At 44.3% G+C, this 27,617-nt stretch overlaps 1 protein-coding gene across 2 annotated transcripts in view; it reads right to left on the bottom strand.

The window, feature by feature from the left end:
- The window catches only part of zfhx3b (zinc finger homeobox 3b), a 394,727-nt gene that overhangs the window by 175,860 nt on the left and 191,250 nt on the right, over positions 1–27,617 (bottom strand). For both annotated transcript variants that reach the window (XM_064312994.1, XM_064312990.1), the window contains one exon: positions 19,919–19,983. The gene's annotated coding sequence lies outside the window, so the exon portion shown is untranslated. The remainder of the gene's footprint in view (positions 1–19,918; positions 19,984–27,617) is intronic.

Here is a 27,617-nt window from a genome sequence, read left to right as displayed (position 1 = left end):
ATACAGTGAATCCTACAGAAATAATTGAAGAAAACAACGTCCGATAAGAGAGATGCTTTAGCAGTGCTGAATCAGAAGCCATCATAACTTCAAACAGGCAGTCATAAACTATAAATGCTCTCTAAAAGAAAAGCAAGTTTCTGTTTACAATTTCCCTCTAATTAAGGAGATGGCACAGAGGTTCTTTTGCTTAGATTTAATGTTCATTTGCTATATCCCCCGAAAAGAAAGAAAAAGTAACAGAAAAACAAACAAAACAAAACAAAAAAGCTGTCCCAATGGCAAATTAGGGAGCAAAACAAGAAAAAGAAAAATATTTTAACACAGTATACTGACTAGGAATACCCATTTAATAATCCGACATACTTTAATATGGAACAAAGACTTCCTAAACAGCAAATTATCTTAGTTTTTCAACAGTAACCTCTGTAAGCTTCTTTTGTACATAAAACAAAAAGATTTGTCTCCAAATGATGATTATGTTGTTTTCTCAGCATGTTTAATTAAGTATGTTAAGATGATCATCGGAGGTCAATAACACAATAGCATTCAAGTGCCCAATAACATAATACATATTCAACAAATGCATGCGCTAGAAGAAAGAAAACCCAGAAATGAAGATGACATGAAGCACCTAAACTAATTAGGTTGCCTATTTTAAAAGGCTTTATCTGTTCTCATCAATCACATATCTCACATTATGGAAAATGAAGTTAGCATGCATAAAGCATGGCTTTAAAGTGTCTCTTGTAATGGTACAACTAAAGCACATTTAGCCAGCAGTGCCTCTCTTCCACATGAAGAGACCCTGCCCACAACCAACATCACCTCCTCATTCTCACTCATAGGGTAAGCCTAACTAATTGATTATGAAAGAAACCATCGGTAGCAACAGTAAATGTCCATTATGCAAGCGTGATAAAGGCAGCCTATCACCATTCCTGCCAGTGTGGATTGTCCATTGCGGCACTAAAACCATATGATATTGGCTTTGGGTCTGTGTGAAAAGGATAACATAGGTGCCATGCTACATCACTGGGGAACCAAACTCTCCACTACTGACAACATGATTGGCACTATTTAAACTACTATATGGAAAATTATTCAGTATACACTCTCATAACAATTTTTAATAGGACTGGAGAGGCCATAAAAGGCTCCTCCTGAAGAATTAACTGGCAGATTATATTTTAATAAAGTTTATAAAGCAGAGGACCTTGCGCCTGTGAGGTGGAGATTTGAGGATTAAAATAAGCAGACCTTTCATAGTTTGGAACCATATACAAAAGACGGAGTTTACTCCAGAGGATTACATCAGTCCTTATCGCTGGTCTGAGGATCTGCACCTCCTCCTTGAAGACCATAAAGGTTCCCTGAGACACAAAAGAAATCAACACAAACCCAAACCCCTGCTGCTGGATTAGAGGGTAAAATGCTGCTTGGCTCTGAGATGGTGGAGTGTGTGCGAGCCTCAGGCGTGGGGGTTGGGGGGGGGGGGGGCGGGCGCAACATTCTGAAAAGAGGCAGAGCCCAGGCATTAACTGACACCAGGTTAACTGGGTCACCCCAATAAAGCAGCCCAGGCATTAGCTCCAAGAGACCTCCAGGAATGAAGTGAAGCAGCAGGCAGATCACATACTGCTAAGAGCAGAAGGCTCCTCTGTGATTACCACACGACTGCCCCGAAACAGGGGCTGGAAAGGGGAGGCACCAGCTCGGGTGTTGACACTCAAACTGGTGATAACTCTCCAGACCACTTGGTCCTGCACTTACACCACTGAATCTCGAGCAACGAATCGTGGATCATATAATGTCTTCCGTACCAGATTTTCAGTAATTATGGAACATTCTCCAGGCTTTGTAGCTCTTCAAGTCATGACTTTACTCATGGGAGCTTACCCACGATCAAGCCAATTTAGCACAAACTCCAGAATATTCTCTGTTTCAAATTCTCAGTTCTTTGTTCCATTCCAAATCTCTGATGAATCACAGAGCAGTGTCACTACCAACTCAAATCTGACTCTAGAACTTTCTGCCTGCCAATAAAATTCTGACTTGAACAATAACCACTTATTTATTCAGTGCGAATAACAAGGTGAGACATTAGTTTTGAGACTGATCTTCAGGGTCTCTATCTTTTACACTGGCCACGTCCTGAAGCTGAAGTCTGATACATGACTCAGATTACTGCAGAACATTCTGAAGACCCTTTGAAGTGAGGAAGCAGTACTTAACCCAGTAACGAACGGTTGGGCAGGAGACAGGATTTTCTCTGGAGTTATTTTTATAACCTCTATTATTCTCCATTGTAAATATTCAAATCCACATCTTAAACCACAGCTTAGGGAACAGAATAGCCAACAACAACATGCAGCTCTTCAACTGTTTTCCTCCCTTTCCTTTTTAAAAAGAAACCATTATGAAGATTAACATGAAATCTTCGCAGAAACGATGAAATATGTCTGTACGCCCCGTTGAAAATAATATACCAGTTTTTAAAAAAAGCACACATCTAATGTAAATTTGGTTTGTGCACTGGCATTTATTTATTTGTTTTGTTTTCATTATTTGTTTTGATGTTTTGACATATTCTGCATTCCCCTTTGGCTGGAATTAATTTCTCTGGGGCTTGAATATTAATCCCAAATCAAGCGGGATTAGTTCACTATTGTCCCCTTGCGCTGAGCTCCCAATAAATGCGATGACACAGAGAGGAAATCTCTACTTCCCTGCCCTGCAAACAAAGCCCCTGCTTGCAGAGATAAGAGTGGGCTCTCTCTGGCAGACTCCCCCATGCACACCAAGCATGCTCTCAGAAAAACTTTGCCATGGTAGATTTGCACGCCAATTGTGCCCTTTAACTGTGCCTTTCCCGAGCTTATACCATGCATTTTCCAGGGTTTATCAAAGAACACAATGGGTTTATGCTTTAACCATTATTCTCCAGGCAAGAACACTAATTTAAATGCACTACTACACTGAAGAAGGGGGCAGTGCTACCATCTCGCTGTGGAGCAGGGAGACATAATAATGCGTTGAGGGGGGAAAAAAACGACTGTATTACTGCAATGACCTTTCCTGTTCCTGTAGTTTACAAACAGCTGTGGAGCTTCCTGTGGGCTCTTTCTACATCAGACTGACTGATGAAGACATGCCACACTCTCTTACTATAAATGCTCTCTTACTTTCTTCAGTACCGTGCACACGTACACATGCAGGTGCAGGAACCCGCACATAAGAGAGCCCAGGCACCCAGCTCAAACGCTCCCCGCCCTGGCCCTCTCCCCCCACCTTAAAGGCACATAATGGCACAAAAAAACCTTATCTTTTTTTAAAATTTATTTATTTATTTTTTTTAAGTACATCCCCAGATGGAACATAACATACACTGCTGTATGAAATTCCACTTTAACACATCTGCATGCTAACGTCCCGTGCGCTGAACGGAACGGAGTCCAAATGGCTGCAAGCACGCGGCACGCAGATGTGTCTGCACCACGAGGATTAGCACCTTCTTCACACATGACTCACGGGCCGAGGACGCGGCGGTGCGCGATCGTCGTCACGCTATTGCGAACCGCGCAGGGAACACGGCGTACCCCCGTGTGTGCACATGTGCGCTCCGGACGCCCCGTGCTAAGTGCGCTCCTGCCAGGAAGCCGAGAGGCGGCGGGGAGGAGGGATTCCAGAGGGCCTGACCCCTGCACTGAGACGCACGGAGCTAACTCCCGCAGATGTTCGCAGATCACGTTGATTGACACGCGGCTAACCGATCGCATGTGTGCATGTGCTTTGGCGGACACTCCCCAGTCTGGAAGGGGTTAATGGGAAGTTGATCACAGAAAGCTGTGTGCCAGCGCTGAACCGGGGATAAGAGGTGCTGGAGAGAGGGGCAGGGTTCTTGTTGCCCATGATAACTACAGACTTTCCAGATGTTATCTGTCATGCAGAAGATAACACCGGTGGCCACATGTGTATGCTGACTGCACTTGGAGGGAATATAAAGCAGCAACTGTAGAGATCAGTTGTATTAAAAAATCAATCATGACAGTACACACAAGCACACTCAATTCTTCTGCATAAACATATCCTGAGACAGAGACACATATGTGATAAATGACATCTGGAGGGATGGCACATCTTCATTATCATGGTATAATATTCCTAAACCTTCTCCAGCTACATGTTTGCATGCACATACCTCACGAAGGAGGGGCAGAAAAAAAACAACAAAGCAAATTTCATCCCTGTCAGGTTTCGGGTGTCTGTGTTTGTGTATGTGTGCATTCATGCGTGTGTGTGTGTGCATATTTGTGTGCGTGTGTGAGTGTAATGGAAGCTGGAGCTTTGAGGAAAGCAAAGTGCAGGCCCCCATGTGGATATGTTTGTTTTGGAGTTTGGGTTTTGAACTAGCCAGGGGCTCACTTCAATGAACCCACTGCTTAGAATGGGTGTTCTGGGAAATTAGACCTTGGTGTAATTAACAGAGTAAATGTAGAGCTGCCTTCATTTGGATTACATTAACATATCATCAATGATGTATTAATCAAATTCAAATAAATACTTACGCAGATTAGCTTACTAAAGTAATTTTCGCCCTGGCTAAGAAATGTTAGCAAAAAAAAAAAAAAAAAAAATTTGCACTGAAAGCATTATAGATTTTCCGTGGCTGAATTTCAGCTTACAAGTGATATGCGCTCATGATACTATATGCAACTCCTTCATCATGAGAACTACTTTTATAACTCTCTTCCTTGAATGCAAGGAGTAATCAGTTTATTTATTTACATTTAATGAAAGCACTGCAAAACGAATGACCGTAGTGCTAATGAAAATTTGAATACACAATGGTGGCAGCAGTTAATTTGTGCAAAGCTACTTTGGGTTTGATTTTCAAAACTAGCTAAGAAGATTGTGAAAAGTGTTACTTGCTTTTTATCATTTTCTCAGAAATGAATCTGCTGTGCTTCTCTATTTTTTTGTGTGTTTTTATTTTAACGTATGTTCTGTTTTTCACAGATAAGTTGTGTTGCATAAAAGCAGCAAATATTTTTAAAAATGCTTTGTTCACTAGGGAAACTTTTTGCGAAGGGATTTTCCTCAACATAATTCATCAAAGAGGAATGCCAATTTTTTCATTCCTAATCCTTTTTTTTCTGCAGATGAGATATTTTTCTTTTCAGACTTATTAAGATTAGAGTGTTTTGAAAGAGTTATTTAAAAATTCAAAGTCCCCTGTGAGACCTTTTCAAATTTACATCACTGGAAAATCCCTTGGAAACATTCACTCCCTTTCTGTGGCAAGAGTTTAACCTATGTCCTTATATGTGGTCTTAGTGATTGTTTGATGGTTTGTGAAACAGCACACAGCTTTATGCTCATGAAGAGGAAAAAGGGGGCATGATGCTCAAGAGGAAGTAAGGAAGGTCTGTGGAAGAACATTTACTATGAGAGTTATCTCTAAAAATAATCAGTCAAGATTCTGATTGCATACAGAATCTAAACTGAATTCCTCTGGCCTTAATGCTTATGGTGTGCATGTGTGATGCGGTGGTTTGGGTCAGGGTATGAAAGGGTTATTCAAGGTTTAGTTGGGGGTGGGGGATGCAGAAGTAGTCTCATGGGTAGATTTGGGCGGGTGGGTGGTGGGTTGTTTCTGACTGCAGTGGGACCCAAGCGTTCCTTCACCAAGTGTCGCAATCTGGTTCCACTTTGCAGCTGGCCTTGGGACTGTAACAGAGCCTCTTTCTCCCCATCCCAAACCGCATATTTAATCCTTGCACTTATGTCAAACTTAATTACAGAACCTTGTATGAAAAAATAACAAGTGTGCCTTGTAAGGGAGGGAGAGGGAAAGCGAGGGACGGAGAGGAAAAGGGATGGAAGCAGAAAACCGGTTGAAAGAGGGAAAAGAGTGTATGGGGATCAAAAGGATATGTTGCTCAACCCTAGAGGCACAGCGTTAACTCTTTCATCACTGATGGGTCTAGTGCGCTACCAAATGAAAGCCTCGGGTCTCCAACACTGGTAATGAAGACCCAAATGAAAACCCAAAAGCTTAGCAAAATGGACTTGGATGTGGACTATGGACATGTTAAATTGAAATATTTGCCCTGACTTGGAACGTGATCCTTTACCCTTTTGTCTGGGATGCTCACCGCTGTGATAGTTATCAGTTGAGCTCTGACAAGACAGGGAGAACAGAGAGAACAATTCAGACAAAACACAGAAGCCGGGCATTGTGGGATTTGAGCGGGAACGAAGCAGTCTGCACCATTAGTGGTGAAATACTGAACTGTGCAGCGGAAGCAGTCAGGCTGCTGGGACCAGCCGAAATGTCAGGAGGGCTGGAGAGCGGGCTGCTAGCGTCACGGGGGCCCCTTCTTATCCTCACACCCCCAGCACCGTTTCCTCCCAACAATCTACGAGGACCAACAGGCTCAGATCCAGCGTGCGCATAAAGCTATTTACTGCGGGGAAGTGGAAAAGCCGAGGATAGATGTTTAATTTGTCGGTTTAAAACCATTACCTCCAACTCAGAATATGTGAATTAAACCTGTCTCACTCTGAAAGACTTAGACAGCACTGTGAAGAATAAACCTTTTGAAAAGTCAAAATCAATTTTCGGTAGAAAGAAACCAAAGCTTCAACTGGAGAAGAAAAGCTTATTTCAACATTTTGACAATCACAGCTTCATACAATCTTCACAGGCAAAACAAACTAAATGAATATATATATATATATATATATATATATACACACACACACACACACACACACACACACATTTAAAGAGTTGAGTTGTTGAACTATGAAGATCTGAACTTCTGGAAATATCCAGCGGCAACTAGACAGGGAGTCTTTCCAGACAGACAGAACAAAGAGCAATTAGGAAGAGAAGGCCCTCCACCTTGCCCCCCACCCTCGCCCCGCTCCACCCCCTCCGGCTGGGATCTTCCCAGACTGGGACGGCGGTGGTGGCCCTCCGGTCAGCCGGAGAGTGGTTCCCATGCCACGGGCGGTGGGACCGGCTCACCACGCGGAGGTATTTATAGCGTCCCATCTCCAAAGGGCTCGGAGAGAGAGCGCGCTTGTTTTCCTTTCCATCTCCCCAGCGCTCCCATCAGCCCTCACACGGGGGTGTTAAATATATACCCAAACACTGAGAGTGGCACTGCGAGGGGAGGGGAGTAATCCAAACGTTCAACATATTACAAATCAGGGAAGTAGGAGATATTCAACTAAGATGTTCATAACACCATGTCCCATAACTTTGTTATTTTACCTTGAAGTTAAGGCAAAGACTTCCAGCACAAAGACTTCCACAATTGGATGCAAAATGGTACTGTACCACATGTGGCTTGATTTCAGATATGTGCTCACCACTGTAGGCAAAAGCATTAAAAACTTAAAGTATTATCTGAGAAGATCATTAGCTTATTACGACCAGCATTATCACACACACACACACACACCAAAAAACACACACACAAACTGTATATATGTATATAAATAGCTCTTATTAAAGCTACAGCATACAATCACATTTTAAAAGATTATGTGCTTCCCCAACAGTTTGGGGAAGGTCCTTTCCTGTTTCAGCTTGACAATGCCCATGGGCACACAGAGAGGTCTATATAGAAATGTTTTTTTCTTTTTTTTAGAATGGTGTGGAAGAACTTGACTGGCCTGCACAGAGCACTGACCTCAACCCCACCCAGCACTTTTGGGATCAATTGGAAAGCCAACTGCAAGCCAGGCCTAATTGCCCAATCAGTGCCTGATCTCACTAATGCTCTTTTGGCTGAATGGAAGCAAATCTCTGCAGTAATGCTGTAACTTCTAGTATAAAGCCTTCCCAGAAGAGTGGAGGTTGTTTTAGCAGCAAAGGGTGTACCAAATCCATATTAATGCCCATAATTTTGTATGAGATTTTGGATGTCAGGTATTCACATACTTTTGGTCATGTAGGATTTGCTTAAGATATAAGCCTTGTTGCACTCTCACAAACATACAGGTAGTGAACAAAAAATGGACCCACCAATGTAAATTCACTTACCAGAGTATAAGGCAACCAGGCATGACCAAGGATTTAGGGATAAGGTAGTTATTTCACATTCATATTTTTAGCATGTGGCTGATCGTCTTACAGAGACAGCTTACAATCTTCATGTACAAACCTTTCATACAGCTCATATTTACTGAAGCAGTTTGGGTTATGTACCTCGATGAAGGATACAACGGTAGTGCCCTAGATGCTAATCAAACCTGCAACCTCAGAGTTACAAGCCCGCTTCTCTAACTGCTACACTGCTGCACCAGCAATCAGTCAAGGGCAGCGCCCAGAGTTCAGCACAACAGACAGTGTGGGAGGACTCTCTTTCTTTCCTAGTTTCTCTCCATCTTTCTTACATGTTTATGCTCCCCTTCTCACTGCATGGGATTTATGAAATTACCATGACAAAGAACATGAGCTATAAATACTGGAAGCTGTGATGAATATAACAACAATTACACAGGCTGAGAGAATCGCATTTAAAAATTACACATAGGAGATATTTTCCTCTTTGGGAGCTTTCTTCAGGGCAGACATCATTTGAATTCCTATAGAAACTCTGGGGGTTCCAACAGTGCGGCCAAGTGTGCACATTTCTTTAAAAAAAAGGTTGCATCTCATGATATGCTGTTGCATAGTGTTGGCAGACTTTTCCTTAAAAATATAAAATAAGCATGCATATCTATGATGCACTGGCATCTATGTCTTCACTTAGTTTCACCAAATTCCTGCACCTTTTACCTATATTTGTTGTTCTAAAACGTGTTCAAGACCAGTGTGGCACTCTTTCTGGGTGTGGAGGGGTGGGTGTGGCTACAGAGCTTGTGGTTTGGGATCAGATTCCAGAAGTGCTTGTTGCTAGTTAGCTGCTGCAATGACGGATGCTAAGAAGCCTAGATACAGCAAAGCAAAAAGACAAGGTGACAGGGCTCATTCAATAACTAATGTCATTCTTGAACTTGCTTTTCCTCTGTGGTGTCAGCTGAACTTCACCAAGGGGATGAAAAGCGACGCAGAGTTGGCCTGTTTTCTATGAGACCTATAAGTAACTTACTTTTAGCTGGCTAGTTATGTTAGGCAGCTAGATGCTCGAGGTTGGGGAGCTTTTGTATCAAATTGAAGGCTGTTCTCCCACCAAGATATCTTTCTCCCTATGGGAGCTGCAGTTACTGTTTATGGTTTCAAATTAGTTAGCTTGGTAATTCACCAGCATTTATTTCAATTGGGAACTGAATTGCATGCTACCTAGCTACGTGTAGCCAACTTCACTAACAAAGATAATAAAGTTGCAAACAAAGACACTCGTCCTCAGTAGGGTACCAGTTATTCAAAGCCATCCATATTGTTGTATTTGAGAAATTAAAGAGGCTAATATTTTAATACAGATAACTTTGTGAAAAAGTCATTCACTTTACAAGTGTATTAGCAAGCAATAATGGACCTATGGCCTGCTAATATTACTTATTCCACACATGATTCCGTGTTTACATCGAGCTCTAACTATATGTTCAAAACAGCTAAATATCGAATGAGGAAACACACAAAATAGCTGCACTATTGAGTACCATACATGTTCTCACATGTTAAGGGGTGCACTCAGTGTAAAATATTGTTATAACATGGCCAAATTACTGTTACCATATATATGAAATAATTCATGTTGCTAAAAATGCAATTCTCAATATCTCTGACCACCTCACCTCTTCACCTGACATTCTGCAGGTAATGCTTGAGGATGCGTCCTCAATGGAGGTGTGAGTGGGGTGAACGACGGAGGAGGAGACAAACACAGAGTCTAGAAGGGCCTCACAAAACCTGCATAGAACTTCAATGATTACGCAACCAAAAAACAAAAGAAGTTTGTACCAATGAAAGCTTGTTGGGGGGGGGGGGGAACACAAATGAACTGTGGATAGACCAGATGCAGGCCTGTAGAATTCAGAGCACCTCCACCTTGGCCCCTCCCAGCCACATACTTTCAGTCAGCGTTCTCAGAACCAAGAATGTTTAACTCTGACACTCTAACGAAAGCTTTAACACTTATAGACACCCTCATCCTACACAAGCGCAACTGCAGGAAAACTGCCTCCTCCCCTTCAGTGAGCTCACGCACTAAGGATCCCACAAGCAAGGTTTCTATTTTTTTCATGCCTGTGGGAAAACAGAAGCTCATGTTTACAAGATGCTTCACACATTCCTCATCCTGTCTGTAGAATACACTGCTGGCCCACAGGCCAGGCAGAGTCGGGACATGTGGCATGGAAGAGCCAATTATAAAGTGACACGATCATATTAAAAGTGTGCGGTCAACAGCCAAAGTGTTCGCATTACGTGTTTTTTAATGACCAGGCAATAAAAAAAAAACGTGGCTTTCCAATGCCTTAAAAGGAAAAGCATTTCCTTGCTTACTAATCTGATTAGTAAAACAGAACTTTCACAGATGCTTCAACTTTCCACCCTGTTTCACTGGGAAGTTCGGCAAAAAAAAAAAAACTTAATTTGTGCTTCCGGAAGAGGGATGCATATGCCCCTGAGATCTGGAATTCATTTCATTTGCAAAATAAGTTCAGTAATGGCTTGATGTTGTTTCGCAAAAGGTTTATTTGTCTGAGAATCTCTAAATACACATTTGCTTTCTAGGTAATGCTTCTTCTTTTTTTTTTGAAAGGGCTTACTGCACTTTACAACACACTTCTGATGTACTGATTCTTTACAGCCATAATCAAGGTCTATGTGCACAGCCATTAGGCTTCAACACATGATTTTACATCCACTGCACTGGACTTGCTCTGGAGGGTTTACCATTCAAGTTTAATGAAAGGGATGAAACTCAGTTGTAACTGATAATTTATTATGAGCAGAAAGAGCAGGAGCAGTGCTGCATTTTACAGTGGGGGTTAAAAACAGGCAGAGAAATGAAGATATTATCCTCTGTCTTCCATTCCATAAAAATTAATCAAAGATGAAAATTATGTTCCAGTCATTGTTCATTGCGAACATTATATGAACAGAATGGTAGTCAGTTTTAGCCATGTCATGCAGCCTTCTTACCTTCCATTTTCAAATATTAAATTTGACATAAATCCAAATGTTGCATGTTATCAACTGTTTTCATTTTTATTCATTCATTCATGAAGCAAGAAAAAAGAAGACAACAACATCTGTTTGTGTAGCCTCATTGTCCCATCCCCGACACACACACACACACACAGAGAAAGAGAGAGAGAGAGAGAGAACATGACCATAACGAAAAGATGTTCAGTGTGTTACAGTGAGAGGATAATTAAAACTTTGCTGGTGAAACTCCAGGATGCAGCCAAGCATAAGGGTGTCGGATGGTGAGAAAACCAACAACATATAACCAGCTTCCAAGCAGAGGCTCAAAATTTGGCATCAGTACCCTGGGACACTAAATCACACTTCCCATAAAACCTCAGACACTCTGTGTGCAGTCTGAGCAGACAGCAGTAAGCTGCTGGCCAACTTTTCCACAGAACAACACTTACACAAATGCTGCAAAAAGTTAAATCTGTGTGTTATATTTGTGTGGATAGAATCATGAATGAACATGAAGTGCATATTGATGACACAATGATTCTCAAACTGCACACGAGCACAGCAGAATGGAGTTTCTTCTTGAAATCAGACAGGATAAGACAGGTTTGTTCACACCCCTATGGTAACAAAACAGGGAGGTTTTGATTGCAATGACGTAAATTGCACAAATGTTGAAGGACACCGATTGGTCGGCGGACGAGAGAACCAAAAGTTTGCTCAGAGGCAACCCAACCGGGTGCACGGTCATTTCGGCCTTCAGAAGCTGCGTCCATCTTGTGAGACGGCATTTTTTCACCCAATCACAACGCTGAGAGCATCAGACCATCCATTGTACGACCCCCGACTAAATCCCACCGACACACCCAGGAGGAGGAGGAGGAGGAGGGAGGGAGTGCGGCTGGAGCTCGCAGATCCCACATTATTACAGCAGGTTAAGAAGCATATCCTCCCAAACCACCGTAATTCCACATTCGCGAGAGCTGCTGATTTTTAATGACAGCAGGTCAGCGCGGGCCAATTATGACCAACTGCCTGCCGACCGCAGACCAGAGGCCTATATCCCTAAATCCTGCCGCCGCGTTTCTACATCAAAACAGAAAGTGTGAAACGGGAGAGTCATCAAATTAGCACGTATAAATCTGGGACGTCATGACTGGGGGGGGGGCCTGGAGGGCAGGGGGGCTCCGTGGCGGTGTCCAGACTGTGGAGGAGGGTAGCCACGGGCGATGTGATAAGCTTCCCCCTCCCTCATATTAATTTACCCCCTGCCACTGCCGCAATAGAAACAGGAGGCCCTGAGGGACCAACATTGAGATTCACTGCACACCCTCGTCCCCCTGCCGCCCTCCACCCCCCACCCAGAAATATTGTTTCATTACATACATTATGCATTCAAAATGAAAACGTGAGCGAATTTCTGGTGAATGCATGCATGGGAGTGGTCCAAAAAAAATTCTAGACGTACCAAAAGAAAATGTTTTTTAAACAAATGTGTTTAAAGGATGCATAAAATAAAGTGCTTAGAGGAAAGCATCTTATTTTAATGCATACACCTTTTGTCTGTTTTCCCCTTGCTATAATGTAAGTGAATTGTTGTAGGGTTATTAAATCTGAGGAAGTGTAAACTTGCATTCCACTAACCTTTATGAATATGTTGGTGCAAATTTGAATGAATCTTAATTGCACCATCCATGTTTGAGAGCGTGAATAGATTTCCTGTGTGGGGGGAGAGCTGAGGTGCTTTGATAAGCATGTGCAAGTCTGTGTTCATTGTGCTCTACACTGAAAATGCTGGGGCAGATGACAGGCCAAATCATTTTTTTTTGTTTAGTTTGTTCATGCGTCATACTTTATGTACCCATCTCAAAGAATCCCACTCTTATGAGTCGCTAACCGGATCAATTATAACACAAGTGAGCCATTGTTGTAGTTAAACTGAAATCACTTTGGAAAGGAAACAATTCCACCTCGTATTAAGCAGTCCTCTGTCTGCTCTGTGGTATGCTGACCTTTATCAGAGGTCTGCCATGTACGTGGGTGGAGCCAGCCGATGTTGCGCTTGGCTAATTAACGGCTTTGACATCAGACTTCCCAATGGCTGTGTGACTTGTGTTTGAACCTCGGCCATTAGTCGAGGCATACAGTTCTCTCTCTGCCAAAGGGACAGAATCTGGCCCTCCCTTCCCTAAATAAGGCACAAATATGCGAGCGCTGCCCAGCGTGGGATCAGCGGACCTGGCTGGCCCGAGCCACAGCATACACTCTCTTCAGCCACCAGCAAGGGGCCTCAGTGGGAGAAACTTCCCTAAAAATCTCAACATTACTGAACTCCTCGGAGGAAGTGTCTCCCTCTCTGTCTCTTTGTGTGTATGTCTGTGTGTGTGTATTTGTTAATATAATTAATAGTGCTAAGAATTAAGAGGTAACATCATAGAACATCAATTAATATTCAGTTCACTGAATATCCAAACATCTAAACCATATGAACCCTGTAATCGTTAATTTCCAAAGTGTATGTTCAAACTGTATGTTATTATTATTATTATTATTATTATTATTATTATCATCTTGTTTATTGCTTATACAGCTCTTTAACTTTGGCTTGTTGTGTAGTAAACTGCTGAGGGGTCAGAACTGTCCGTGTAGCTGAAGGGCAAGGGGCTGGCGTGGGGTGGGGCGGGGGTGTGGCTGTGGGCTGGGAGTGACACTGTGCATCCACGTCCGTCAGCAAGTGACCAATCTTTCACCTCAGGCTTGAATGGGCAGGACACCAATAGAGCAGCACCTTTGCCTGTTCAGCTGATTCCTTTGGCCTTTTATATTGGCTTGTTTGGCTGGAGTAGGAATGCGTTCTGCCCTGACCTGAGGGCACACATCCAATCAGCTCACTATCTCCTGAAAAGGGCTCCATAATAGTGACATTTTTCCACCTCGTCAATAAGTGGTGAAAGCCACTCTCTCTCCGCTACTTGACCGTTTAACTTCTTCCTGAAAAGGCCCTTTCTTTCTTCCTGCTTCTATTTCTTGCTGAAATCAATAAAAGCAGAAAAAGGAATGAGGCTGATCCAGGAGATGCATTAACTTGTGTTCTCGTCCGCGGCGCAAAGAGACAGAGAGAGCGGGAAAAGGCAGCTGTGAGGCCCCCTGGCCTCCCCTCCCAGTGCTGCTCGGAGCCCGAACCCCAGGCTGTCTCAGTGCATTGCTCCATACGCACCAACATGCCAATGCAGCCGGCATGCACGTGCACGCACTGCCACAGCACACACATGTAGTGTAAAACCTCATCACAACACTGACACGGTGGTTAAAAGCAACACACATAGTAATACGTTTATAATTTACATTTTACCGTACGACCAAAATGCTAATTTGCCGTAACATCTGTGTCACAACGGCACTTTTTTTTCATTTTTTTTTTTTAAAGCTGCTGGGCTCTATTTAAACTTCACACGCGTTGAATCATTGGCTCTACGCGGCCTGCATTCAAAATGCGGGCTGCCGCAAGTAACGAGTCGCCCAAAGAAGAGAGGGAAAAGGGAGAAGGGGAAATTCCCCGTCAGAGACGAGGAAAAAGGTTGCTCCTGTGAAAGGGGCGCGGGGTCTTTGTTTGGTTCCGCTGCCTGAGCCGAAATTGATTTCCATGTGAAGCGTTCGCCCTGAGCCCCGGCCCCTTGTGGAATAATGCGCCCTCTTACGCGGCTCGTCCGTCGAGAGAGAGAGGGGGGGGGGAGCGGGATCCTCTCAGTCACAGCACTCCGCCAAAAAGCCGCGCGCGCACGCACTCCACACGAGAGCGGGGAGCTAATGGGCCGGGGTCAGACGCACGCCCCTCTTCTCCCCGTTCACCGCCATGTTCCCCCAGCGCTGGAGTGGAGGGCCGACTCCTCGTGGAGGCCAAGGGGCCGCGGCACCGGGAGACACCCGCGAAATGAGCCGCGCGCGGGGATCAAACATCACCGGATTCGGAAGAACGCCGGGACAATGAACGGAACTTGTGTCGGGCGAGTCAAGAGACTCACAAATGGGGAAACAATCGGTTAAACGCTCTGTGAGCACTTTCTGAAATACAAGCCCATTCCTCCTGTATAATGCACCATGGCTTTTTAAAAAAATTTTTTTTACTTTGCTTGGTTGGAGGAATGCCAACCAGGACCAAAAATCTAGGGCTTCAAGGTAAAGCCTGCTCAGGACGAAAAAAAAAAAGAAGTAACGAGCTCTGTGTTCCTCCAGCAATCAGCAAGGGGACAAGTAGCTGCCGCAGTTAATTAAAAACACAACGTTAATTAGAGAACCTCTCGCTTGACGACACGCCGCCGCGGTGCTGCCGCAGACCGTGCGGTTTTGGGCCTGCGTCAAGAGCTGGGGACCATGAGCCAAGAGGAGGCGGGGCCAGGGCGAGCCACAAGTTCCAGTGGGAGGGGCCTTGGGTGGATCGCCCAGGATGGACCCGCCCTTCCTGCCGCTCCCAGCTGGGGCCCAGCTGGGCTCCAGCTGGTAAAGTCCACTGTTACTGCAAAGCAGAAACCGAACGCACTTCACGCACATTTTACACGTGTCTGCCCCGCCACCCAACTGGTTTAGCGTGACTCAGCTTGCGAGAGCTCAATGTTTAGGTTAAGTCTGCCTTCTAGTTAAAGTCCCAGTAAAATAGCTGCTTGTTTGTGCTGCTAAAAGCTCAATCTCTCATGCCACATCACAGAATCAAGTTCAAGAGCGCTGTTGGTCTTCACACTCTACAGCCACTACATGCCCATTCACACCCTACCAGTGTCAATGGCCATTTATACTACGCAGTGATGTTAACACATGTTATACAGGAAAGCGCTGCTTCACAGAGTGAATGTAGACCACAGTATGCATCTCTTGATGAGCGCTGAGTGTGTCTGGCAAGGTCACCGCATCGAGTCATCAGATCCGAAAGAACTCCTACACAGGGCAACGAGACCAACGGCACAGTGGTTATCTCCTGGCTCCTCCTTTATGGAAGTCCTCACATGCACAGGAGTGCCCTTGTCACCGGGTGAAGGTGGGTTCCAGAGGAACCCCGGTGGGCAGGGCCAGCGGCCGGCACGCCGAGGCCAGGCGGCCAGGCGTAGCGGGCGCAGCCAGCCGCGCGTGCGCACGGAGGTGGAGGAGAGCAGACCGAGTGACAGGCACTCGTTAAGAGACTGGCACTGCCTGCGTCTCGCTAATTTATGCAAATTGAGCTTTCGCTCTGGGACGCGGGGCGGGGGCGGGGGCAGGAGGGGGGTGGTGTTGCCGTTTGGCTGGCAGCCAGCGTCTGGCAGCGAAAAGGTTAAACGGCGAGGCTTGCCGCGCGGAAAGTTTCGCCGAGAGAGCCGGGAAGCGCAGGGAACAATGACGAAGGCAGACGGAGCCTCTCCGTGCCACGCTTCCCTCTGCCAAGGCGGGCAGACGGGGGAACCAATCAGGGGCCACCCTGCCTCCTTCGCCGTGCCCGAATGGCACTGGTCCCCGACTCCGCCAGCCTCTCCCCGTCTCCCCAGCGCTACGGAGAGAGCTGCCCGGGATGAATTTATAAACATTTTGCCAGCGGATCAATACCGGTATTGATCAACCATTGTGTGAGCGATCCGTCTAAAACCCAGAACAGCCTGCAGCTCAGAGATGGGAGGAGCAAGAGAAAAGAGGCTGCAGAGAGGAGGAAGAAAGGGAGAAAGAGAGAGAGAGAGAAGAGAGAGAAGAGAGAGGCTGCAACCGCGGAGAGAGGGAGAAGAGGTGGAAGGGAAAAGAAGGGGATCTCGGAGATACAGACGGAGAGAAGGAGGTGGAGATGCGGAGGGAAGGAGCGAGGCCACTGGGAACGTGGGGGAACAGCAATGCAATCGGTTTCTCGTTAGGAGGCGGGGAGGGGGGGGGCGACTAACGAGAGGAATTCTGCAGCTATTAGCGCATGTGTGTGTGTGTGCGCACGTGTGTGTGTGTGTGTGTGTGTGTGCGATTCCCAGAGAAGTGACAGATGGAGGAAGAACCAGACACTAGGAGTGAGAGTTGCAAGGATTCCAACACAAATCTCCACAATAGAAAGGGGAGCACACTGTGCCTAAGGTAGGTTGCACTGGGTCAGGTCAGGTGCATGTGTTTGCGTTTTGCAGAAGAAGGAGGTGGGGGGGGGGGGGGTCAGGTAGCAGGTGACTGCCGTTTGCTTGTCAGTGGTAAAACTGTTTTGTATCTACCTGTGCTGGCCTGTTACTTTGTATGCACAGTATGTTTACATATTGCATGTACTACACTGTTTGTACACTGGGCACAGTAAGAATATGTGTGCTATGGATTAAAGCTTGTGACAGCTAGAGAACAGTAGGAAGTGGTCATATCTCCGGGATCTTCTCCTCGGCTGTGAGGCAGGTCAGGGGCCCATGAACTCAGGGCAGCCAAAGATAACGGGACCCTGAAAATGGTGACTACTACAGACAACAGGGTTCCTGGTGACAAGACAACATTTCTGAGATTCTGAGATCAGCAGAATCTGCATGGGATAGCGTGTCAGAAAAGGAATACAGAAAAACAGAAGGAAAAACTCTGTTGGATGTTCTGTTGGCAACAGTGGGAACAAGGACGGTCCGAGACATGTTTAAATCTGGGACTACACTTTTTTTTTCTTGACACTTTCTTGTCCTTACAAGTGGAGTTTGCTGGACACAGATACTGGAGGAATTAATTCCCATTTCTCATTGTGGAATGAATTCACCTTTGTCACAAAGGTACTTCTGAATGGGTTCAGAGGGTGCTGGGTCACACCAGTGGAGTGGATACGAGAACAGGAGGGAAGACCACGGCAAGAGGCTTTGTTTCTATGCTGTCTGGTGACAATGACAAATCCCACAATGCATCACACAGGATTTACAGCCGTAACGAACACCACAGCACCACCCTGGATGAGGGGACTAGCAGCCTTGCACAAATCACATGACCCAGAGGGATCAACATGGAGACTTCAAGGGAAAAAAAATAACAAATGCGCCCCTGTTGCTGTGCTGAAGACAATTTCAAAAAACGGGGTGTAAGAATAAAGGTGTTGTGACAGAGGGAGAACTGAACAGGCTGCTTTTTAGTGATTCTTTTTTAAGGGGAAACCAAGCGCTGGACCATGGGTCACTTGCAATAGAGCCGGTCAAACACATTCTTTGTGTGGTCACTGCTTAAACCACGTTGAGCTTCTGTAGGTGATGAGTAGCCTCCAATAACGCAGAATATACATACAAACGGACAGACAGACAAAGGCACACACACATGCGAATATACACACACAATGAGTCTGTGCAAACCTTGCAATTTGACCTTTTCACAATATTACAGACCAAAGCAACTCAACTAGTTCATTAAATAAAAAACCTGAAATAGACATACAACAGGATAAGAGTAGAGGGGAATGCACTCTTTTCTATCATTGTGCAGTGGTCCTAAAAAAAGTTACAGTTAAGGTTGTATGGGCATTTACAAACTGCATTTCTACTGCAGGATGAATGTCTGTAAATAGAAGGCACTCAGTGGAGACCTTGCACCTAACTGAAAAGCAATGCCAGCATTACTGAGAAGCTGGGTGAACTTCAGTAATTATGTGCTGTAAAGAATGAAACAATAAATTAATGTTTCATACTTAATGCAATCAGCAGCGTTTTGATATTCCAATATTTTCATTCTGCTTCACTTTTTACTGATATTTATGAAGGGCGGAGAGGCGAGTACCAGCAAATCTCTACAATAAAAGCGGCTTTAATAACGTCAGCACCAATGGACTGCTTTCTTTGTCAAACAAGCTTATTTTGAGGGCGGACAATAGCAGGGAATGTTAAAAGCCATTGTGTTGCACTCCACTTATACCCTGAATAATAAAACAGAGGCCAACTGTGCAGAAGTCACTTCGGGCTGGATTGTTTAGGCTCAGAAAGCTGTTAAAATTATTTGGATGTCAGCAGCTGGGAATCATATCCATTGTTTATATCGGAAGTTTACATCAGAATAACTGGTGGTAATGATACTGTTGTAGTGAGAGAAAGAAAGAGAGAGAGAGAGAGAGAGACTGACAAACAGAAGGAGAGAGAGAGAGAGAGACTGATAAGGAGAAGGAGAGAGAAAGAAAGGGGATATGGAGAAGGGGGGGAGGAGTGGGCTAGGAGAACAAGGCCAGCGCATGTGTCAGTGTGTGCTGTTTGTGTAAATGCATGCATGAAATCAGTGATTATGCTGAACATGGAGCAATGGAGGGGGAGGGGGCTGATCACTGGGCCTCTGAGATCTAATTCGATTGCGGCAGCAATATCCTGGTGCGCTAAGACTCCTCATCACTTCACACACTCTTTGTTTAACCTTCCTGCACAGAAGCACTCACGTGTCTGCATGCCGCTGCACAAACAGTTAAAGAAACAACAATAATAATAATAATACTAATAATAATAATCCTAATACTACTACTACTACTACTACTACTACTACTACTAATAATAATAATAATAATAATAATAATAATTCATCATGCCTCAGTTGATATGTTTTTGTGAATGACAGAATTGGGGTTTAGGAGGTGAGTTTGCAGTATTTGTGTTAAAGGCTGATGTTCCTTAGACTATATATCCTCCTGTCGAACTGGAACATTTCAATTAAAATAAAACAGATAATCAAATATAAACCACGGATGAAAATAAAGTGACAAAAAATGGTTTGCAAACCCAAAAGAATCAGTGTTAGGGTTCCTTCGCTGTATAAACAATAAATAAATAAATAAACAATCCAGCAGCCAGAATCTACAGGAGTTTTGTTCGGGAGCGAAGCGATCTAACGTACCGGGGGAGCCGGGGGAGAGCCTTCCGTCCGCGTTCAAACGTCCTCCTGGCGCAGCGGAACTGACCCTGTGAGGAGGCGTGACACAGACAGCGGCGTCAGTTTCCCTGCCTCTGGAAACAAACAGAATCAGAGCGCTCTAACAGTGGGGCTACAGGAAGTGGGCCGAGGCAGGAGAGCCGCGCGCCCCGGGGTACAGCCAGCGAGGGCCTACAAAGAGATATTGCTCTTTTTATAGCGGATTTCACAGCCCTGGCTCTCGTCAGACAGGGCAGAGAATCTGATTAGGTATGGCCCTTTTCAAACCGTGCGGTCCGCAGCGGGTCAGGGCAAAATGAACAGCACGCCAACTCGGGACACTTCACTTGCTTTACTTCCAAAAGGCAAAGCAAGTCTATCCAAATTGTGTAATTATTTATTAATGTACATTAATGCAGCGATGTATTCTTTGGGGGAGTGTCTCGGGCCACTGGCGGTGGAGACTGAGACTCAGAATGGGGCGCGTGCTTCCGAATGGGAGGATGCGAAGCCCGCTGGCGATGTACGTGGTGGCAGGAGTCGACTGATGGCAATGGTGTCATCCTCTGGCCCGGCGCCAGCTCCCCTGCCCACCCTCCCCGGCGCCCCCGGCTCCCGTCCCCTCCCATGCCCCCTGGGCACACGCTGAGTTATTGTTTTTGCGATCACACAATTAGCAGCGTTGCAAATTTATTTTGCCGTGCTCTAATGCGCCGTAATTACCTCCAGGCCCAAAACAAGGCCCACCCCGCCTGACTCGTGCCGTGAGTGACAGGCCACCAGTGATTCAGCAAGAGCGAGGGAATGTAAGGATCGGAGAAGGACAGCTTTTTGAAACGTGACACAACCCTCCAAAGTGAGGTACTTCTTAAATACATTTAAAAAAATAAAAAAACAGATTTCATTTGCTATTAAACTACAGTGGTCCAGCTTTAGACTGAAAAATTGGATGATCATCGATTGAGATCATCCAATTTTTTTATTTTTTAAGAAGATTTTGGACTTTGAATGTTGGATGTTGAGGACCTACATGTTTGCTGAAATCCTGAAACTTGTCTATTTATATACTTTTCTTTAAATCATCTATTTAAAGAAATACCAGTATAGAAAAATGCACATTCTCTTTATACATACTTTAGGCTATGTATGTTAATCTTATTAATTACTTTTTTTAAAATTATTCTACAATGAAAGGTGCTTAGGGTCATCACTTTTTTCAAGACCTTTCAGCTGTGTGGTTCCTACGTATGTTACATTACATTACATTACATTTACTTGGCAGACGCTTTTATCCAAAGCGATGTACAAAAAGTGCATTTCATGGTCATAGACAACTGCTGAACACAGGTTCAGTAAGGTACGATACTTATTTTGTACAGCTATTTCTATCCAAGAACACAGTTCACAGTGAACACAATTCTGACCTAACCTCTGCAAAGCCAACTAGGCAGAAGAATAAGCTACAGTATTAGTATTAGTATGTACAAGGAGAAAGAGGAAATTTCAGTCCTGTTTCAGTAAATATTTTCTAGCCATGCATGTCAGTAAAACGTCTGCAATACACTGTGAAGGGTTTGCACATTCATAACCAGGTTGATGGATTAGATGTGTGTGTGCTTGTGAGTGTGTGTGTGTGTGTGCCTGAGTGTGTGCGTGCATGCGTGTGTGTTTCCATCTCAGTCTGTCTTCTGTGAACAAGATAAGTTTTAACAAAAACCTCTATCTATATACAAAATCTATGAGGGGAGGAGGGTGGCGATGGAGGTGATAAAATCAATGTGCAAATTCGGGAATGGAAACCAGTGAAATGCTTGCCTACGGGACCTGGAGGATTTTTTGGGGCTGGAATTACAACTTATGTGATGTAAGGACAGCTTTCTTTCCACACAAAGCAGTTTCGTGCAAGTCAGGATAATGTGGAGGTACAGAAGAAGTTGCCTTTGATCATGTGTTTTTTCTTTTGCACTGCAGGATCATACTTGTAAACCGTATTCATTTTATGCAACCGATTTTGTCCCATTAAATAAAATACTTTGATTTTTTTATCTCTATATAGTTATGATGGGGATGATGATGGTTGTTGTTGTTGTTGCCACTCAGAATACACTTACAAATTATTGTAAAATATGATATACAGGGATGTCAGAGCAACCTTTAAAGGTCACATCACAAATACCACAAATTGAAAAAATAAGAGCAGACTATCCATGTGGCATATCTACAGGTCAGCACAGAAAATGGAAGGGGCAAGTATTTACAAAACAATTAAATCAATTCCATAGTGTTGCACATTCGCATTATACACTGTACAATGCGTCTTAGCACTACACAACAGTGCAACATTATGGAATATATATAATTGATTTATTTGTTCAGTAATCACTTGCCCCTTCCATTTTCTGTGCTGATCCATATTATGCATGTATGTATATACAGTATATATATATACGTGTGTGTGTGTGTGTAAACACATTTATATGCACATGCATGCATTCTAGACATGAATTAGTAAGATACAGACAAAACAAAGGGAACATTCTGGGGAAAAAAACTGTAAAATGTACATTATTGAGCTGAAGAAATGTGAACTTAGCTGTGAAATATCATGGAAGATATATTCAATGGATCAATTAAACTGATCTAGCATGAATATACAGGACCCCTATGCTGAATTAACTGAATTGTGCTCGCTCCAATTTCCTGTTTGACAAAATGTACTTGAAAGGTTCAATTTATTTACGGAAGACAGAAATGTCATAGCAGACTGTGCACAGCCAATCACAACCTTCCAAGCTGACCTCTGACCTTTCTCACTTTAATATGACTGCTATCATCTTGCAGAAAATTAGAAGCGCCCCACTTTTGTTCTGTCACAACAGGGGGTGGGGGTTCTTTAAAGACAGACACCCCCATGTCCCTGAACCATGCTGCAATCAGTGCAAGCAGCACAGGAACAGCGTAGGGTGGGGGATGGGGTGTTATCTCTACTTGAATGAATTTGTGTATTTGGGTCTGTGACTGGAAATCCTCGCTTGTCTGTCTGTCTGTCTGTCTGTCTCTCAGCCTACTTTGTAAGCATCAATGCAATGGTTCACCAGAAAAATATCTTGATGTAATGTTTCCTTTACGCTTCACTCAAGTTGTAAATACCAAATGTGATTAATGTAATGTTCCCTTTGGTAAGCACTCACATAAAGACAGTATAATTCTTGTACTCTTTTTTTCTCCTTTGGCAACGAGAACTAGGTTATCTATCTTGTAAGCACAAGGAAAAGAAGAAAAAAAAATCTTCACAGTAACAAAAGCCATTACTGTAGGATGAGCTTGATGAGGAGTAGAGTGAAAGGACGACATGCAGTAACCTACAGAGGCAGTCTGCATGACAACATCCGCAACCTCCACAGCTCCCCGCAATATGCCTGCTTCCACTCGAAAGCATCATCCTCAATGGTGACCACAAAAGATGAAAATGTGCTTGTGTGATGCAGCTATACACACACATTTACATATTATTCTACAAAATAAGATATAAATTGACCTTTCGTCATCTCTTTTCATTTGCAGCCATGTCACTTCAAAAAAGCATTCTGCAGTACAAAAACTATCAAATGCAAAAAATGCGAAGATAACTCCGTTTCCAAAGGCTATGTCCTAGACCGAGTGCCTTCATGCAAAAATGAAAAAGCATTATGGGTGGATAATTATGCAGTGCAATTCAGAAGCCAAAACTGGAAAACAGCAGACAGTCAGAATATCAGACAACGCATCTATACATGGATGTGTGTTAAATTACTAATATATTAGATTTCCTTTTTAAAATTCCATGCCGTTACAAGGCATGCGTACCGCACGTATGGGCTACAAAGACGTGGCTCTTGTGATGTTGTATTCTGATGACTTGCCGTTCCTGTTTCCTGTCCATTGTGCCGAGTGCAGATGCCATTGTCTGTCCCTGGTCCCCGGGCCCTTCAAAAAGGCCACCCTGGGGACCGGCGCATCTTTTATTAATCAGAAGCGCTGCCGCACAGCCTCGCTTATCTAATTTAGCAGCCAGGTTGGGATGGAGATGGGGTGGGTGGAGGGGTGCCTCTTTCAGCCCCTGTGTATAGTGATGGGGGCAGCGGGACAGACTGGGGCGGGCTGGGGGGAGGGGGGGGCGAGGGGGAAAGGGGCAACCTATCAGGCGCCTCGCTGCTGAGCTTTCTGACTGAATCACAATATGGCAAATTACCTTTCGCTGACAAGAAAAAATGAGAGTGGACCCACGTGAAAAAATAGGATTGTCAGGGTGAGGTGACACATTTTACTGCTTACAATTCGGACCCTGGTGGCCAAGATTCAAATCCTTATTATCCGTTGGCTTTTGCCTCAACAATGGCCAATTGCATATACACTTCCAGCTAATACTTCAGCTCTGTGCTTTCCCTTGGTATGGGTAATGGCATACACTTAACAGAATAAAATAAAGCATAATTTCAGTTCCCGAAAGACTGTGTTGTGAGAGCACACACACACACACTCACACACGCGTGCACACATGCGCATACACACGCACACACACACACACACACACACACACACACGACACACACACACACACACACACACGCACACACACACTCACACTTTGAAAGCCTGTGCAGAACTGGCTTGCTGTGTTGCGCATGTTCAGATACACGACCACAACCTCCCCTGTAAGTTTTCTCCCTGTTTCCTTGTTCCCCTCACTCCCCTCGTCCCCCTTGCGCCTCCACCTCCACCCCTCCTCCTCTCATCTGTGTCACGGCTGAGATGAATCAGTGTCACTGATGTTGAGAGCACTTACTGTCAACCCCGCCGCCCCAGGCCATAGCACTGATGGACACAAACTATAAAATATCACCCCCCTGGGGACACATCACTCATGCACTGCCCAACAGCCTTGAAGGTGGAGGGGTGTATGTAAACGTACATGGTGTGTCTATGCGTGTGTGTGTGTGTGTGTGTGTGTGTTTGAGTCAGGGCTGGAGGTCATTAAACAAACACATTTCTGATTTTAAAGGCCTTCCTAACTGCGCAAGGCTAAAGGTGGTTATGGGCTACACTAGAAAGGCTGGGAAGTACAGCTGAACTTCAAACACAAACACACGAGGAATCAAGCTAGTCCCGAACCCTGTAATGTTTGTAAAAGTGATGGTACAGCCATTTTAATCCTTTATTGATTGGAATCATTCATTACAGTACTGTAGCCTTCTCTCATGTCATATCTATAAACCTCTGTTTAAATTAATAAAGAACAATCAAACTACTTATAAGCATCGCAAAGTAACATCATGTTATTTTTTACTTACCAAACAATACATTAATTTTCTGTGACCCTGTTATCTTTGTGCTCTTCTGTGAATAGTTTCATTTCATTTTTTATATTCTATAGCAATAGTGCTAAGACAAGGCCCATCTAAAGTCCACATTTTGAAAGCATAATAATAAAAGGTTTGAAAAGGCTTAAATGTGCATGCTACTTCTGGTTACATGCCTGTTCACTACACCGGTCATTCTGTAACTCTACGCCTAGTATCTCTGAGATGCCACTGTGTGTGCACAAAAGCATCCTCTGGCCTAGGAGAGCCTCTTCAAAAATACAACACTGCCGTATACTGTCAGCTGACCCTGCTTCCAAACCTTCCAGTTCTTCACATCTGACCTCATACAGGTGCTCCGATCAGCGAGTCCTTGATTGGGGGAAATTAGAGTGCCGGGCAATTAACGTGGAGGGTGAGAGTGAGTCCCCCACCAAGGGATCTTGGGTTCCGCACCCCGCCCTAAATAATGCATCGCTCGGCGCGGGTGACAGCTATCAGTCGTGGCGGCTGACGACACGTGTCACGTCGGAAAATAGGCGGCGTGGAAACTGGGCTACTGGCTGGAAGGCATGGTATGGGAAGGCATGTGAGGGTCGGGGGATGGGGGGGGTGGGGTCTCTCTCTCTCTCTCTCACTCTCTCTTTCTCTGGTCTATGTCTCTCCACCTTTCTCTCTCGCTCATGCCTGGCCATCTCTTTCCAATTATTCTGTCTGAGAAGTTTTTACACATGTGAGAATAAACATGGTATTTCCTGGTTCCTCAGCCATCCCTAAACCCTACAGTGCTCAATATTTCTCAATACGTTCTCAATATTTTCCCAAGAGCTGATCCCAGATCAGCTAGCCCACATTAGCCCTAATCTCTAACCATATAAAACAAAACAAGCTGACATGCTATCATTGCTTAGACATAGAATCTATTTACAAAAACACTGCAAGTAGGAGGACGCACACATAAAGGCTTTCCCTCTTTTTGAGCTGTAAAAGCATGTTTTTTTTTGGGAAAAGGGGCATTTGTGTGGCCTACGTTGTCAGAGTGAAGTCTTTGGTGAAAACCATTGTCAGGTAGGGCGGAATTATTACAATAAAGAATAAGCCAGTTCAGGTAGTGCACTGCGCTGAGTATGCTTGTATTAGCATATACCACCATCTGAAAATCTACATCTTTAGCTGTTAGTAGCCAGTTAGGGCTAATCAAACACTTCTTGGCATTAAGCAAGTCAGAGTAGGACAGCAGGTCACAAACAGCTAGAATTCAGAACAGGGTGCTGTTTGCATCTTTTTTAACAATTGAGGCGTATTCACACTGACAGCACATTTTCATCCAGAACTACAGATGAAGGCCCAAGAGAAACTCTATTCTCAGGACCCATTGCTTGATTTGGAAAAAAAAATCACCATTGAATCAAATTTACAGATCTTGTTATTCATTTGTTTCAACAGTATTAATAAGTCATTCTGACAGCGAGAATATGATAATACGTTATTAATAATACATAATAATACATATTATGTTTATGCATCCATTGATCTTTATTTCTAATCTTCATCTAGCCCCCGTCCCGTTTGAAATGCACCGGGAAACTGACAAATAGGTTCTAAGCAATCTAATGAAACCCTTCCTCTGAGGTTAAAAGGCAGGAAAACAGTGAAGACATTATAGGAGCTCTGGCTGTTGAACCACCCACACCCAGACAGAACCCTTAGGCTTTAAAAGGGATGATGCCTCTGGGTAAGAGGTTTTGGGGTGGGAGGGGCAACACTACTCTGGGATGGCCCTGTCTCTGCCCTCCACCTGACCTCTCTACCTGTAACCCTACCCCCCCACCCCTGCCCGAGCCATGTCACCCGTCTCCCTCTCCTTCTGTCTGACTTGGCGCCTGGAGACTCATCTATAATTTCTGATGAGTGTAACGCCATCTCTGCTTCATAATTATGTGATATTCCTCACCCCCAGACCAGCCAATGGGGGCAGAGGCTCCCTTTCTTAATGAGGGGCAGCAGAGTTCAGAACACAGAGAGGGAGGGGGGAGGGGGAGAGGGAGAGGGAGAGGGGGAAACAGGAGGAAAAGAGAAAGGGACAGAGGGAAATAAGGGAAAATGAGATAGAGTAAAGGAAAGGGGAGGAGAGATGGAGAGCAGGATAAACACCACAAGGATGGAGAGGGGAGAGATGTCTAAGGCAGAAAATGAAAGTGGCTTTAAGACATGGAGGAGACTTAGCAAACTAAAGATAAGCATCATGAATTAAAAAAAACACATTGAGTGCTACTGAATCTTGACTGCTGTAAATATGCAGTTACCTTTTTAATAGATTCACCTGCTTTATTTGTGCAACGTGA

The sequence above is a fragment of the Anguilla rostrata genome, chromosome 16 (assembly GCF_018555375.3).
Source record: "Anguilla rostrata isolate EN2019 chromosome 16, ASM1855537v3, whole genome shotgun sequence".
NCBI classification, from domain to species: Eukaryota; Metazoa; Chordata; class Actinopteri; order Anguilliformes; family Anguillidae; genus Anguilla; species Anguilla rostrata.
The sequence above is the reverse complement of the archived record's forward strand: the minus strand, read 5'-3'. Positions and strand labels throughout refer to the sequence as shown.